Here is a 16970-nt window from a genome sequence, read left to right as displayed (position 1 = left end):
GTTTTGACATGCTTTGAAATTATGCTATTGTCATAATTGAATAGGATTCATATATGATGTTCTTGACATGTTAGACATCATAGAATCGAAGTCAGATTTAGAAACGGACTGATTATGGAATTGTTATGAATTTTTAGGGTATATTGATTTATACCGGACAGATTTGGATTATGAATCGATTACAGTTTATATTGGATATGGGTTATAGATTGTAATTGATAGATGTTGAGATGATATTGACGGGAATAGTGAAATGATACTGTTATGCCGTTGATTTTGAATTAAATTCAGATTGATCAGATTGTTATCGATTTGGGAGGTATATTGATATGAGATTATTGATATTGTGATTACCAGACAGACTGTGAATTCAGGACTTCGACTGAGCAGGAAACCGAGACTGCAACGAAAGGTATAAGTCAATGTGGTATTGGGAGATGGACTTGAGTCGGTTTAGACTTGGGTTTCCCTAAATCACATACTTTATTTTATTGCATGGATATTTGCATTACATTGATTAATGTACTTGTTCTCCTGTATTTAGATGACAGGTATTAGACAAGTTATCTTGTGACAGAAGTGCCGGATAGTGGTGGTATCGCCACGGCACATTGCACTATGTCTCAAGATAGGATGCTAGCGATAGAGCTACAGTCCTTGACGGTTAGGTTAGGACACTGGATGTTTGGTTATATCGAGTAATGGAATATATTACGGAATTCGATATAGGAACACCATATTTGGTTATATCGAGTAAAGGGTATTGGAATTCTTCTATTACGGAATTCGATATAGGAATACCAGGGCACTGGTTATATCGAGTAATAGAGATTATGGTTCCATCCTTTACGGAATTCGATATAGGAATACCACATCTGGAAACCGGGATCCCTAGACTAGGATGGAGTCTAGTCTGAATTATGTGTCGACAGTTTGATTTAATATTGTTTATGTTTCAGATTTGGATTCATATTCATGTTACCTGATTACATGCTTTATATTGTTTATATGATTGCATGTTTCATTGATTTATACTGGGGATTATATTCTCACCGGTATATCCGGCTGCTGTCTTGTCTGTATGTGTACTTGACAACAGGTGGGACAGGTCCAGGGTCGAAGAGATGAAGAGCTAGATCGTGATTAGAGTGGTGGCACCGGACTTGGACTAGATGTAGGGTTAAACACTTGACTTTAGTTTTAAACCCTAGTTTGAATAAATGTTGAAATACAGGATTTGTATTTTATATACTGATATGTATATATGTTGTATGTCACTACGTTCCGCATTTTAAAAAAAAAATTTAGACCTTGTTTTAATTAATTAATTAGTCCCAATGATGATTAAGAACTTGATTAGCGTCCGGGTCCCCACAACAGGTGGTATCAGAGCGATAGATCCTTGAGATTGAGATAGGAGCTAGTGAGCGGGGTAGAATGAGATTTTCTTTCCTTGCTTTTGATTGCTAGCATGATTCTTTTTTTAATACATGTTACCTGACTTATCTGTTATTGATATGGTATTGTGTATTATTGGAAAGGATCAGCTGTAAGATGATCCAGGGAGTCTTGAAATAGGATTATTGTTGGAATTGCTAACCCTTTTGGTTATCAGATATGCCTCCGAGGAGAATGCCAGAACAGGGGAGTACCTCGAATCCTCCCATGGATGTGACACCTACAGCAATGGAGAAATTGCTGAAACGGTTTCAGTCATTTCATCCACCGACTTTGAAAGGTACGGAGAACTCCATGGAATGTGAGAGTTGGTTGGACGACATTGAATCACTGTTTGACTCGTTGGAGTATACGGAGGAAAATAGGGCAAAACTGATAATACACCAATTGCATGACGTTGCTAAACATTGGTGGATCACGACGAAACGGACATTGGAACAACGAGGTACGGCCATTACCTGGAATGTGTTTAAGACTGAATTTTATCTGCGGTTCTTCCCAGTATCGTATAGGAAGGACAAGGGAGCCGAATTTGCAAACTTGAAACAGGGCCAATTAAACATTGAGGACTACGTGGCTAAGTTCTCTACACTACTTCGATTCGCTCCCCATGTCGCTGAGCATGATGAGGCCGTAGCAGACCAGTTCATAAATGGCCTAAATCCTGAGATTTTTACGCTGGTAAATACTGAGAGGCCCAACAACTTCACCGATGCCCTAAACAGAGCCAAGGGAGCCGAGGCAGGCTTGATGAGGCAGAGAGAGGCTTCATTTGTGCTTCCAGCACCGGGACAGCAACAACCACCTCCTCGATTTGAAGGAGGCAGCAGCAGTAGTACCGGGAAAAAGGATTTCTTGAAGGCTAGAGGGAAGCAATTTAAGAAATCAGGGACTACTTCGTCCAGTTCGAGTGGCTCTAGAAAGACCGGTCAGAGCCAGAGCTATGCAGGACCGTACTGTAGTACTTGTGGAGGGAGACATTCCACAGATCAGTGCCGAGGAGTAGTTGGCAGCTGTCGTATCTGTAAACAGCAGGGACACTTTGCCCGAGTGTGTCCCCAGAGGAGTGCCCAGGGATCTCAGGCAGCTGAGTCATCGGGATCCGTGGCTCAGGCAGGGAGACGATCTTCTGCCGTTCATTCCTTTCAGCCAGCACCGTCTACTCTGTCACAGCAGAGGCCAGGAGGGGGCCAGATCGCGAGCGAGCCTCCGAGACAGCAGGCCAGAGTTTTTGCTTTGACCGAGGAGCATGCACAAGATGCACCTGATGATGTAGTTGCAGGTAACTGTTTTATTTCTGGTTATCCTGCATATGTACTGATTGATACGGGTGCATCGCATACTTTTATTTCTGAGAGGTTTGCATTGAGTCATGCATTGCCTGTTGAGTCCTTAGCTACTGTAGTATCTGTCACGTCTCCGTTAGGAACAGGTTTGATATCGGTGAAATCTGTGAAATCGTGTATACTGCAGTACGACGGGCATACGATTGATTTAGACTGTATTGTTCTTGGTTTATCTGATTTTGATTGTATTGTCGGCATCGACATGTTGACCAAGTACCGAGCTACAGTCGATTGTTTCCACAAGATAGTTCGATTCAGACCTGAGATAGCTGAGGAGTGGAAATTTTATGGTAAGGGTTCTAGAGCTAGAATTCCTTTGATATCTGCCATAAATATGACACGATTATTACAGAAAGGAGCGGAAGCATTCCTGGTATATTCAATTGATCTACTGAAAACGAGCCCATCATTGGCAGATTTGCCAGTGGTGTGTGAATTTGCTGATGTCTTCCCGGATGAGATTCCTGGATTACCTCCGATTCGAGAAATAGACTTCAGCATTGAATTGATGCCAGGAACAGTTCCGATTTCGAGGGCTCCTTACCGGATGGCACCAATCGAATTGAAGGAGTTGAAAGAACAGTTGGAGGATTTATTGGCCAAGGGATATATCAGACCGAGTGTATCTCCTTGGGGTGCTCCAGTACTGTTCGTGAGAAAGAAAGACGGGTCGATGAGACTTTGTATCGACTACCGGCAGCTGAACAAAGCAACGGTAAAGAATAAATACCCATTGCCTCGTATTGATGATTTATTTGATCAGCTGCAGGGTTCATCTGTATATTCCAAGATCGATCTGAGATCGGGATACCATCAACTGAGAGTCAGGGACTCTGATATCTCAAAGACTGCATTTAGAACCAGGTATGGACACTATGAATTTATTGTCATGCCATTTGGATTGACGAATGCACCGGCGGTATTTATGGGATTGATGAACCGCGTCTTTCAGAAATACTTGGATGATTTTGTTATCATATTCATGGATGATATATTGATTTATTCAAAGAATATGATTGAGCATGCTAATCATCTGAGGACTGTGTTGAGAATTTTGAGGGCAGAAAAACTGTATGCTAAATTGTCGAAATACGAGTTCTGGTTGAAACAGGTGATATTTTTGGGACATATTATATCCGGAGATGGTATATCAGTTGATCCCAGTAAGGTTGAGGCAGTGATTTCTTGGCCAAGACCGACATCTGTACCAGAAATTCGTAGTTTTATGGGTTTGGCGGGGTATTATCGCCGCTTTATTCAAGATTTCTCGAGTATTGCCAAACCAATTACTCAGCTAACTCAGAAAAATGCTCCATTTGTCTGGTCTGAGGAATGTGAGACCAGTTTTCTTGAGCTAAAGAAGAGATTGACCAGTGCTCCTGTGTTGACGATTCCTTCAAGCACTGGTGGATTTGTTGTTTACTGCGATGCATCTCACCGAGGATTGGGTTGTGTATTGATGCAACGGGGGCATGTGATTGCTTATGCCTCGAGACAGTTGAAACCCCATGAAACTCGATATCCAATTCATGATCTTGAATTGGCAGCTATAGTCTTTGCATTAAAGATATGGCGACATTATCTGTACGGTGAGAAATTCGAAATTTATTCTGATCATAAAAGCTTGAAATATCTGTTTTCCCAATCAGAGTTGAATATGAGACAGCGAAGATGGCTGGATTTATTGAAAGACTTTGATTGTGAGATTAAATACTATCCAGGGAAATCCAACGCAGCAGCAGATGCGCTGAGTCGAAAGGTATGTGCACTATCCTTATCGACGATAGGTGTTTCGAATTTGATTGAAGACTGCTGTTTATCTGGATTAGTATTTGAGACAGATCAGAGACCAATGAGATTATATACTATTCAAGCGGAACCAGAGCTGATTTTGAAAATTAAAGCGGCTCAAAGAGTTGATCAGAATGTGCAGAAGTCGATTGCTTTGATCGAAGCTGGACATCGGTCAGAATATCAGGTCCAAAATGGTACTTTGTATATGAATAATCGTCTTGTTGTACCGAATGTTTCGGAGTTGAGACAGCGGATACTGACAGAAGCACACAACAGTCGATTTAGCATTCATCCTGGTGGCAGGAAAATGTATAATGATTTGAAGACACAATATTGGTGGAAACAAATGAAAGCAGACATTGCTACATTTGTATCAAAGTGTCTGAATTGCCAACAGGTGAAGGCTGAACGAAAGAAACCAGGAGGATTGTTACAGAGTTTGTCTATTCCTGAATGGAAATGTGATCATATTTCCATGGATTTTGTGACACAATTACCGAGATCCTCCCGAGGTTATGATGCGATTTGGGTCGTGATTGATCGATTGACCAAATCGGCATGTTTCATTCCATACAAGATGACCTACAGATACGATCAGATGGCCGATATCTACGTCAAGGAAGTTGTCAGACTGCACGGAGTGCCGAAGTCGATTGTTTCAGACCGTGATTCTCGGTTTACTTCGCACTTCTGGCAGAGTTTGCAGCAAGCTCTCGGTACGAAGTTGCATTTGAGTACCGCATATCATCCACAGACTGATGGACAGTCAGAGCGTACGATTCAGACATTGGAAGATATGCTGAGAGCTGTAGTACTTGATTTTAGCACTGGTTGGCAGGATGCATTGCCACTTTGTGAATTTTCGTACAACAATAGTTATCAAATGAGTATTGAGATGGCTCCATTCGAAGCGTTGTACGGAAAGAAATGTCGATCGCCTCTTTACTGGGATGATATCTCTGAAGTTCCTGAGACTGGACCTGACATGATCAGAGATATGAATGAAAAAGTAAAGTTGATTCAGAATAAAATGAGGGCAGCTCAGGACCGACAAGCCAAATATGCCAACCTCAGACGACGACCGTTGGTATTTGAGGCAGGAGACCGAGTATTCCTGAAGATTTCTCCTTTCAGGGGTGTTGTGCGATTTGGGAAGAAAGGGAAATTGTCTCCACGATACGTGGGTCCATATGAGATTCTAGAAAAGATAGGAGATCGTGCCTATCGACTCGCTTTGCCGCCTTCATTATCTGGAATACATGATGTTTTTCATGTATCAATGCTGCGGAAATATCTCCCTGATGATTCCCATGTTATTCAACCAGACGAGACTGAGCTGGATGAGACATTGAGTTATGTCGAGAAGCCGATCCGGATTATCGATCGTAAAGAAAAACAGCTCAGAACAAAGATGATTCCTCTTGTGAAAGTTCAATGGACTCGTCATGGTGTTGAAGAAGCCACTTGGGAGACTGAATCGGATATGAGACAAGAATTCCCAGCATTGTTTCACTGATGTAAATTTCGAATACATTTCTGTATATACTCCTTGTTGATATGATAGATTGCTTGTGATTTCGAGGACGAAATCGTATCTTAGGGGGGGAGAAATGTAATGCCCGGAAATTTAATCCTAGTAATCGGTAATTATTGATTTATAATTTGATATGATTACGAAAGGATTAATCGGGACACGAAATAAAAATTATATTTGAAGGGTGCAATTGTTGGACAGAAACATTGGCGCCCGAGCGGTAAGAAATGACCGCTCGAGCGCCAAAGTCCAATAGGAACACATCTTGGACAGAAGAAGTGGCGCCCGGGCGGTAGTTTTTGACCGCCCGAGCGCCAATGTGTAATCCGAAAGGAATCGGACAGAAACTGCCGCGCTCGAGCGGTAGTTTATTACCGCCTCGAGCGCCAGCCGAGATTCATGAAAATGTGACGCGTCGCTTAACATGCAAACTTGATATATATATACGTATATCTTTGCATTTTCTTTAGAAACAAAAGGTAAGAATCGAGAAAAGAGTCAGGGAAAGTTCACCGAAAATCCTTACGCCTTTTCTGAGAAATCCGTCCGTCTGAATTGTAATCCGACTTCAGTACTGTAATCCTATCGACGTAGGCTACACTTTGACGTAAGTTTTGCTACGTTTTGACATGCTTTGAAATTATGCTATTGTCATAATTGAATAGGATTCATATATGATGTTCTTGACATGTTAGACATCATAGAATCGAAGTCAGATTTAGAAACGGACTGATTATGGAATTGTTATGAATTTTTAGGGTATATTGATTTATACCGGACAGATTTGGATTATGAATCGATTACAGTTTATATTGGATATGGGTTATAGATTGTAATTGATAGATGTTGAGATGATATTGACGGGAATAGTGAAATGATACTGTTATGCCGTTGATTTTGAATTAAATTCAGATTGATCAGATTGTTATCGATTTGGGAGGTATATTGATATGAGATTATTGATATTGTGATTACCAGACAGACTGTGAATTCAGGACTTCGACTGAGCAGGAAACCGAGACTGCAACGAAAGGTATAAGTCAATGTGGTATTGGGAGATGGACTTGAGTCGGTTTAGACTTGGGTTTCCCTAAATCACATACTTTATTTTATTGCATGGATATTTGCATTACATTGATTAATGTACTTGTTCTCTTGTATTTAGATGACAGGTATTAGACAAGTTATCTTGTGACAGAAGTGCCGGATAGTGGTGGTATCGCCACGGCACATTGCACTATGTCTCAAGATAGGATGCTAGCGATAGAGCTACAGTCCTTGACGGTTAGGTTAGGACACTGGATGTTTGGTTATATCGAGTAATGGAATATATTACGGAATTCGATATAGGAACACCATATTTGGTTATATCGAGTAAAGGTATTGGAATTCTTCTATTACGGAATTCGATATAGGAATACCTGGGCACTGGTTATATCGAGTAATAGAGATTATGGTTCCATCCTTTACGGAATTCGATATAGGAATACCACATCTGGAAACCGGGATCCCTAGACTAGGATGGAGTCTAGTCTGAATTATGTGTCGACAGTTTGATTTAATATTGTTTATGTTTCAGATTTGGATTCATATTCATGTTACCTGATTACATGCTTTATATTGTTTATATGATTGCATGTTTCATTGATTTATACTGGGGATTATATTCTCACCGGTATATCCGGCTGCTGTCTTGTCTGTATATGTACTTGACAACAGGTGGGACAGGTCCAGGGTCGAAGAGATGAAGAGCTAGATCGTGATTAGAGTGGTGGCACCGGACTTGGACTAGATGTAGGGTTAAACACTTGACTTTAGTTTTAAACCCTAGTTTGAATAAATGTTGAAATTCAGTATTTGTATTTTATATACTGATATGTATATATGTTGTATGTCACTACGTTCCGTATTTTAAAAAAAAAAATTTAGACCCTGTTTTAATTAATTAATTAGTCCCAATGATGATTAAGAACTTGATTAGCGTCCGGGTCCCCACATTAACCCACAAGTTGGATCGTTGGGAACTTACTCTAATATTATTGTGATTCCCTATTACACTTTTAGTTTCATCTTATGAAAATTCGAAGTGGTGGTTAAATGAATATTACTCTCACAACCATTTGATACGAAGGATAAGAGATTAAACAATTACAAATGATTTTTTATCCAATATTTGGATCAAATCATACAAATGATTAGCAGGGGCGAAACAAGCCCAAAGACTAGGGTGGGCTCCAACCCAAGCTTAATTTTTAAGATATATGTAATTGTTTAAGACAAATAATAATCTTAGCCTATGCTAAATTTTTATTTAGCCCAAAACATGATCAAACCTACTTTATGAAATATATTAGTTGAGTTTGAGCTATTTGATATATAAAATTGTTTTTCAAAGAAAGATAAAGCAGAGGAAGCACATTCTCTTCTTCACGTCATTTTCACATTCAGGTTTGTTCTCACTCACTCCAAAAGTTCGATTTTTATCGGCATTTTTTGTCTTTTTAAGTTATACTTTGTTGTTTTTGAACTGCTTGATTTCATTGATGTGTACAATTGTGGGTTTATTGTAAATAAATATGAAGTGAGCGGTTTTAAAGTTCCTTCCTTTCTGATAATGTTTTTGTAACATCCCAAAAATTTGAAAGTCAAGGTGAACCACATGCATGCAAGTTATCAAACTTCATGTATTTTTTATTAAATGGTTTTAATGCATTAAATGCATGTTTATTGCATGAATATGTGTTTTAATTCATGGTTTATTAAAGTTTCATGCATTAGGGTTTTAAGCTGCATTTAGCGCTCGAACGAGGGACAAAGACTTGGGAGTATCGGGAAAAATATTTTTATTGGATGATTAATATTAATTAATAATTATGTAGTGTTTTTAAGGGTGATTTTTGAAAATTGGGCTTTGGTGGGTATTTTTACTCATCGGGTCATATTTTTAATCGGTACCCAAATTTTAACGAATCAGAGAACTTTTTTTGGGGTTCGGACAATATTTTCAAAAAAGTACCCAAACAAAATATTTTTCGGGAGTGCTATTGGCTTGTTGGTTTTTTTTAATGTTTATCGGCCTCAAATTCTTTTCATCCTTTTAAAATATTATTAAGGACCCATTAATAGGTTATTATATTAACTTAAACCTAGATTACGTAACCCTAATCATCCCCTAACCCTCAGCAGCCACCCACCCCATTTCCAACAGCCTCCCCTAGGCTCTTGCGAAAAAAAATCAATAGCCATCGATTTCCTCCATTTTATTTCAAGCAAGCTTCCTCCCCGCTCCCCCGGTGATTCTTCAACGCGTGTATCTTCACGTTTGCGAGCATATACACGATAAGACATGCCATGTATCTCTTTTTCTCATCCTTTACACCATATATATGCTGACGTATATGTAATTGCAGTAAAACTCATGGATTTATCATGTAGCTTCTTTTGTACAAAGGTGTTTCACGAAATACACATAGTTTCATTCATAACTCACGTTTTTCTTGAATTGTTGTGTAAGGGGCTGTTGATCTACGCTGCTAGGGGACTGGACACGTCCATGATGGAGGGACCTAGGTGCTGGAGTTGAAGCTTGAGTGGTTTAGGTGAGGATGCATGAGGGCGATTGGTGATATGGTCGTTCGAGTTCGATATGGCTAGATTGGGTAAGGGGTGAGGTGCAGCGGGGCTTGGCTAGTTCCAGGGGCTGGTTAAGGACATGATTGGTCCGTGACAAGAGCTCGGGGCACTCCATGGTCAGCTAGTAGCGTGACCATGCGTGGATTAAAGCTAGAAGGTGCATAGACTACGTTTGTGGCTAGGTTTGATTGTTTCTTGGTGAAACTAGGGACGCAAGTACATGGAACTGAGGGTGGTACTTAGGTCGGTACAGAAGGGTCCTAAGCTGGGCTAGAAGGGGCTGGTCCCAGCTGGTTAGGGTAGGGTTGGTGGTTTAGTGCTAGGGTCGCGGCTAGTTATCAACTAGGTTGAGCAGAAATTTTCCAGCAGCTTTCGGTTATTTTTTGGGTGTCATAAAGGGTCTCGAATACCTAGTTTTCAGGCTGGACAAGTAGAGTCAAGTCATGTTTTGAGTTGGGAAAAATTTGGTTAGGTTTCGGGGGTATTCGGATTAAAACCAGGACCCCGGTCCAAGTTTTAAAACGAATTGTATAAGTTCTGAAATGAGCTCGAGTTTACGTTTACCGAAGGCTTATCTTTATGGTTTGGGGTGTTTAAGGAATTTGGTAAGCTTCGGGTCGAAATTTAGAGGTTCAGGGGTAAAATGGTCATTTTGGGCTTCAAGTGGCAAAATGGTCATTTTGCGCCTGAGTCTTGATTTTTGTCCTGGCAGCGCCCTGAGCAAAATTTTACATGCTTTATTTAAATGTTTTGTATAACGAACATTATTTTTATGAAATTATGAAAAATACGTTTCATGCTTGAGTTTAAGGAAAAATTACGTATATGCATGATTTTGATAAGTGATGAAAATGATGATACTTTTGAAGGATAAGTGAAGGATCGTGTGTGCTAGCACCTTCGAAAATGCTTCAAACACAATATTCTCCAACAAGATGCAATAGCTCGTGTTCTAAGAATGTTAACACCGATGAATTAAATCGAGTTTGGGTAAAAACCAAGCGTAAGAAACTCGAAGTAATCCTTCGTAAAGAATACTGTTAAATTAGAAACATTTTAACTTATATAAACTGAATAACTGAAAAGCAAGTGATCAGTTCTCGCATATATCAGTTCAGTTATGGCAAGAAACTGAACCGAATGATGCTCTAACGGATCAAATCAGTTTGAAAACAGTAGTTAATTAGTTAAATACACAAGATATGTTTATGAATGTTCGGAGACTTCAACTGCTCCTACATCAACCCTTCTTCCATCTCGGGTAGGATCCACTAGAAGACTTTGATTTATACCATTACTTGTACAAACCCACCCAGCTTAGTACTTACCCACTGCCTAACTGAACTCTTAGTCTAGACTGAAGGCAGCACCTTCCAGCCAACACTTCTTTAACGTCTATGTGTCAAAGACTACATACACAAATTTAACTTCTTTGTGCAAGACTGTATTTGAGTGGTTATGAGAGAGTACGTGTGTGAGAACTGAACAAGGATGTTCTCACACACTATGGGAAATGAGCTTCTACAACACGTTGAAGTGTCCCTCTGGGCTGATTTGCTTCTTGAAAGATGATAAGCATTTAGCGTGCCCTTTCTTTTCTAGGGTTGTGTTGGTCTCTCTCTCTTTTGTCTTCAATGCTCTCCTCTTTATATAGGTGCGAAACTAATTATACAGTGAGACTCATTTATTGTATTTGTTTTCACTGATCTCCTTCTGAAACATTTATCTTAATGCTAGCATTGGGCGGTCCCATCTGAAAGTACCCTCAATTTCTAGTGGGAGTTCAAAATCTGCGCAACAGTCTAAACTTCTCCGTAGTTCAGAGTTTGAAAGAGGTCAAATCGACACAGCAGCCCCTTTTGAATCCGTGAAAGCTGCTGTTTCAAAGTTCGGAGGGATTGTCGATTGGAAAGCTCACCGTGTGCAGACAGTGGAGGTATAATCTTGTTTTTAATATCTGGTACCTTTCATCTTATGTGTATTTTTACGTTTCTTGTGACGTGAGATTTGTTTAGCTCTAAATAATCCTTGTTGTCTCATTCAGAGACGTAAAAAAAATTTTATCCGGCCACCAAATTTTTTTTGTTCGGTCATCAAATTCATTCTAATAAAATTTATTTTGTTCGGCCATCAAATTCATTTTAATAAAATTTATTTTAATCGGCCATCAAATTTTTTTTAAAAAAATTCTTTCATTAATTTCTAAGAAAATTATGGACGTTACGTCTCATATTGTGTGCGTTATGTTTATATAAGAGGAAAATGAATCATCAATACACTCTACCAAGAATACATAAAGTTGTTTGGATGATATTGTCTTATTCTTACAGTAACTATGAGTGGAGCAAGTGGTAGTAGGATTCATCGAAGCGGCTTGTCAATGGCAGGGATCATGGAAATTTGCACTTGATCGAATTTTCAAAAACAAAAAATGCATATAATCGAAATGAAATATTTGAAACAAGCCCACTTACCTTAGACCTAAAAGAAAACACGAAGAATTCAAAAAGTATAGAAGAATTATGCACCTGTCACTTCGAAAACGTAGCAACACATCGCCCGAAAAATCAGCTGTTTGAAAAATTCTTTGTGCCTTATTGAACCGTTGGATCGGGCTCACACTTGGACATTATATTCACAAGTAAGTCTAATAAATTATGAATGGTGAGGATCAGGTTAGAATGTAGTTTTTACCTGTCCATGTACAAAAAACCGAAGATATGTTCTTCCCGTCTAGAATCATAGCAGTTTGCTTACGAAGGCTATAAATAAAAAAATAGCCGTTGGATTTGGCTGAAATTTGGATATGTTATTCGAAACATATGGAGGCATATTCAGAACGGTGGAGATTGGATTCTAAGATTCGAGCGAGAGAAATATATATAAATGATTAACTAAAAACATAGTCAACCAAATCCATCCCGATGCGTTCTCTCCTTATTCGAGCTATTATCTCTCGACTGATTTGGTTCTTCACCCCATATGCAGAAACCGAAATTTTCCCGTGAATTTGAAAATTTTCAAGACCAAGATGTATTCGATTTAAAACGAAGGATACCTCGTCTTCTGTTTCGGGTGGACATGTCACCATGTCCCAGAACACCGAAATTTTATAAGAATCCATATGGAAAAGAAGGAAAGGAAACTGAGGATGATTTTGGGTGAATGAGAATGAACAGTGCAAGGGTTAGGGGAGGGGGAAGGGCATTTATGCACGGCAATTGACATTTTAAATTTTCTGTAAATGTGTGTTTCAAGCCGAAGAAACCTCAGCTGCCAATTTATGGCTTCTTCTGAGATTTCACGCCTCTCAAAGAGGCGTGATCAGAAAATTATAAATGCATTTGCTTTTGGACTTTTCAACTGTATTAATTATAATCCGGCGTGACTTGTTTAGGACTTTTTCACTATAAGTAAAATTAATGTGTTAGTAAAATTAATGTGTTAGTCACACCAACCGTAAAATTTCATCGTCTTTCATAAATTTTTTATTTGGCCATCAAATTTATTTTGTTCGGCCATCAATTTTTTTTGTTCGGCCATCAAATTCATTCTAATAAAATTTATTTTGTTCGGCCATCAATTTTTTTTGATTATCATCAACATTCGACTAATCTCGGAAATTACGTACAAATACGATGTAAATAAACTTGATGGAAATTCAAATTACGTACAAATACGATCAATTTTTGCAGATGTTTTTAAAAAAGTGATTATGAATTTTTCTTTAAAAAAAATTCAAATTTTCGTAAAATTCCGTCCCTCTATAAATATTCATCGATCTTCCTCTTATTTTTCACCCACCAAATCTTTATATTATTTCTTACAGAAACTTCTTATTTCTCACCTTACCAAATTTTATTTTATAATGTTTGATCATTCTAATAAAATTTATTTTGTTCGGCCATCAAATTTTTTTAAAAAAAATTCTTTCATTACGGACTTTACATCTCATATTGTGTGTGTGATGTTTATTTAAGAGGAATGTGAATCATCAATACACTCCACCAAGAATACATAAAATTGTTTGGATGATATTGTCTTTTTTTTTTTACAGTAACTATAAGTGGAGCAAGCAGCAGTGGAGCAAGTGGTAGTAGGATGCATCGAAGCGGCTTGTCAATGACAGAGATCATGGAAATTTGCACTCGATCGAATTTTCAAGAACGAAAAAATGCATATAATCGAAATAAAATATTTAAAACAAGCCCACTTACCTTAGACCTAAAAGAAAAAATGAAGAATTCAAAAATCATAGAATAATTATGCACCTGACACTTCGAAAACGTAGCAGCACATCGCCAGAAAAATCAGCCGTTTAAAAAATTCTTTGTGCCTTATTGAACAGTTGGATCGGGCTCACACTTGAACATTATATTCACAAGTAAGTCAAATATATTATGAATGGTGAGGATCAGGTTAGAAGTCGTTTTTACCTGTTCATGGACGAAAAACCGAAGATATGTTCTTCCCGTCTAGAATCTGAGCAGTTTTTCTTACGAAAGCTATAAATGAAAAACTAACCATTGGATTTTGCTGAAATTTGGATATGTTATTCGAAACATATGGAGGCATATTCAGAATGGTGGAGATTTGATTCTAATATTCGAGCGAGACAAATATATATAAATGATTAACTAAAAACATAGTCAAACAAATCCATTCATAACAATTACCGAAGCACATATACAAAATATAATGGACACAAATTTAATTCGAGAATAAAAATTCACTCAAGCTGGGTCTACATTAAAATTTTCAAAAACTAATTTGGTCTAGCTCCATTTAACAAACCAGTATAAGACCAAATATTTTCAAAAGAACACACTAACATGATTCTGCAAGTGTCCTTGGATCATTACGAGGATGTACCGAAAAAATTTGTACTCACAAGTGGGTTGAGCCGTAACATTTAGGCCCTTAGGCGAAATCCCACATCGCTAAACCACGGGAGAGATGCTGGACATTTAAATGAGCGTGTAGCAATCCCTTGTGACGCGTTTTAAAGCCTTGAGACCTCGAGTCAAAACGGACAATATCACAAGTGGGTTGGGACGTGACATTTGGTATCAGAGCGACTTTTTAATATTTTTAAACATATTAGAAGATGAGAGTTTTTAAACATATTTTTGATAAAACTACGACTTTTTAACTTTACCAACCAAAATTTTATTTTCTAATCCCCAATTATGTGGCATAAATATGTTATAATTTTCTAATTCACGTTAACATAAAAAAAGTTTATAAAAATAATCATGAAAAAATGTAAAAGATTAACTGAAAACCTTGTCCAATAAATTCATTCATAACAATTATCGAAGAACATATACAAATACAATGGACACAATTTTAATTCGAGAAGAAAAAATGAACTCTAGCTGGCCCACAATAAAATTTTCAAAAAACTAATTTGGTCTGAATCCATTTAACAAACAAGTATAAGACATAATATTTTCAAAAGAACACACTAACCATGATTCTCCAAGTGTCCTTGGATCTTTATGAAGATTTACCAAAAAATTTTGTATTCACCTAACCACTTTAGATTATGAAATAAAGAAGATAATTTTTCGTTCTGATTTATGAGCACACAAGCTACTTTTTCTCTTTCACCAACGTTGTACTTCAAACCCATTAAACTTTGCATGAAATTCATCACGTCTTTATAATGGACACCTATTTAACAAAAACATAATAAAATTCGAAATAAAGTTTAAAAAAAATTACATGAAAAAATATACACGTACTTGAATAGAACAAATTCATCTCGATGCGTTCTATACTTATTCGAGCTTCCATCTGTCGGCTGATTTTGTTCTTCACCCCGTATGCAGAAATTGAAATTTCACTGATAAACATAAAAATTGTACATTAATTAAATGTTTTATAATATAAATATATAGTTTTTGTTTTATTAAATTTTTAAATATTATATGTTTTATAATAAATTGTATAAAATATAAGTTGTTGTGTAATTATAAGTTTTTACTATTTTTACAGGTTCGATAAAACAAGAATAACCTTGGCGTTGCAAATGGGATTAAGATGATTCTTGGACCTGTAGAAAGTTGATGTTAATATCTACAATATTGGTGGCAAGCATGAGATAAAAATCCTCTCACAATTGGGATCAAATTAAGCAACAATTAAAGTTACCGAAGGAGTGGCAGTTTTACCATGCTCTAGTATTTTGACCATATCTCTCAAACTACTTGGTCAAATATTCTGAAAAAAATACCACAACTAGACAACTCAATTATCCACATGTTTCATTTTATGTGAAGAAGAAAATTCGGAGAAGATGCTTGTCAAAAGTGATGTGCAATATAATATTAATTTCTTGGAACACCAATGAAGACTTATGTGTAAAAAATAATATTTTATTTGTGGTTGTCTCCCCAAATTTGGCTATAAATAGGGGTGCATTGTAATGTATTGAGATATCCCTCATTCTATGAACAAATCTTTGAGTTCATAATATTTCTCTCTATATTTTTCTTTTATTTCTTCATTTAAATATAATTAGCATGTTAATTTCATATTCAAAGTTTTACACTTTGAATAATGAATAGCTAACTTCCTAAAGTTGAGATGATAAGGTGAAGCTCTTGGCATGATAATAAGGTTATTATAAGGTAAGAATCTATGTTTTATATTATTTAATCATTATTTATTGTTTATGTTATATTTATTTCTTTAAGCATTTTTATACCCTACTTATAAGTGGGAGTTTTGATTTATTGTTGCTATATGTTACACTAAATTCTTGGAACCATTTAAATGTTAGTTTGGTATTACCAACCATTTAAAATGGATGCCTTGAGTTATTATATATAAATATATTATAATATTAAATTCTTGGAACCATTTAAATGTTAGTTTGGTTTTACCAACCATTTAACTTGGATTCCTTGATTTATTATATATGAATATATTATAGTATTAATTTATTGGTACCATTTAAATGTTTGTTTGGTTTTACCAACCATTTAAAGTGGGAACCTTGATTTAGTGTTTACAAATATATATAGCACAATAAATACTTGACCACATTTATAAGTTTTGGTATATATTATGTACTTATAAGATTATAATTTATAACATAATATAAATATGATTATTTAATATATTGGAACCATTTTATTAAGTGGATTTCAATATTGTTCGTTAATGTTAACTTTATTAAAATACCAAGAGTGGATCCT

The 16970-nt window shown here is 37.0% G+C and overlaps 1 protein-coding gene across 1 annotated transcript in view; it reads left to right on the top strand.

The window, feature by feature from the left end:
* Positions 1-16970, top strand: part of LOC140824213 (uncharacterized) — a 40429-nt gene that overhangs the window by 9641 nt on the left and 13818 nt on the right. The gene's annotated exons all lie outside the window — the stretch shown is intronic.

This window comes from Primulina eburnea, chromosome 2 (genome assembly GCF_022965805.1).
Source record: "Primulina eburnea isolate SZY01 chromosome 2, ASM2296580v1, whole genome shotgun sequence".
Lineage (NCBI taxonomy): Eukaryota > Viridiplantae > Streptophyta > Magnoliopsida > Lamiales > Gesneriaceae > Primulina > Primulina eburnea.
Note: the sequence above shows the minus strand (reverse complement) of the source record. Positions and strands in the feature narration are given on the sequence as shown.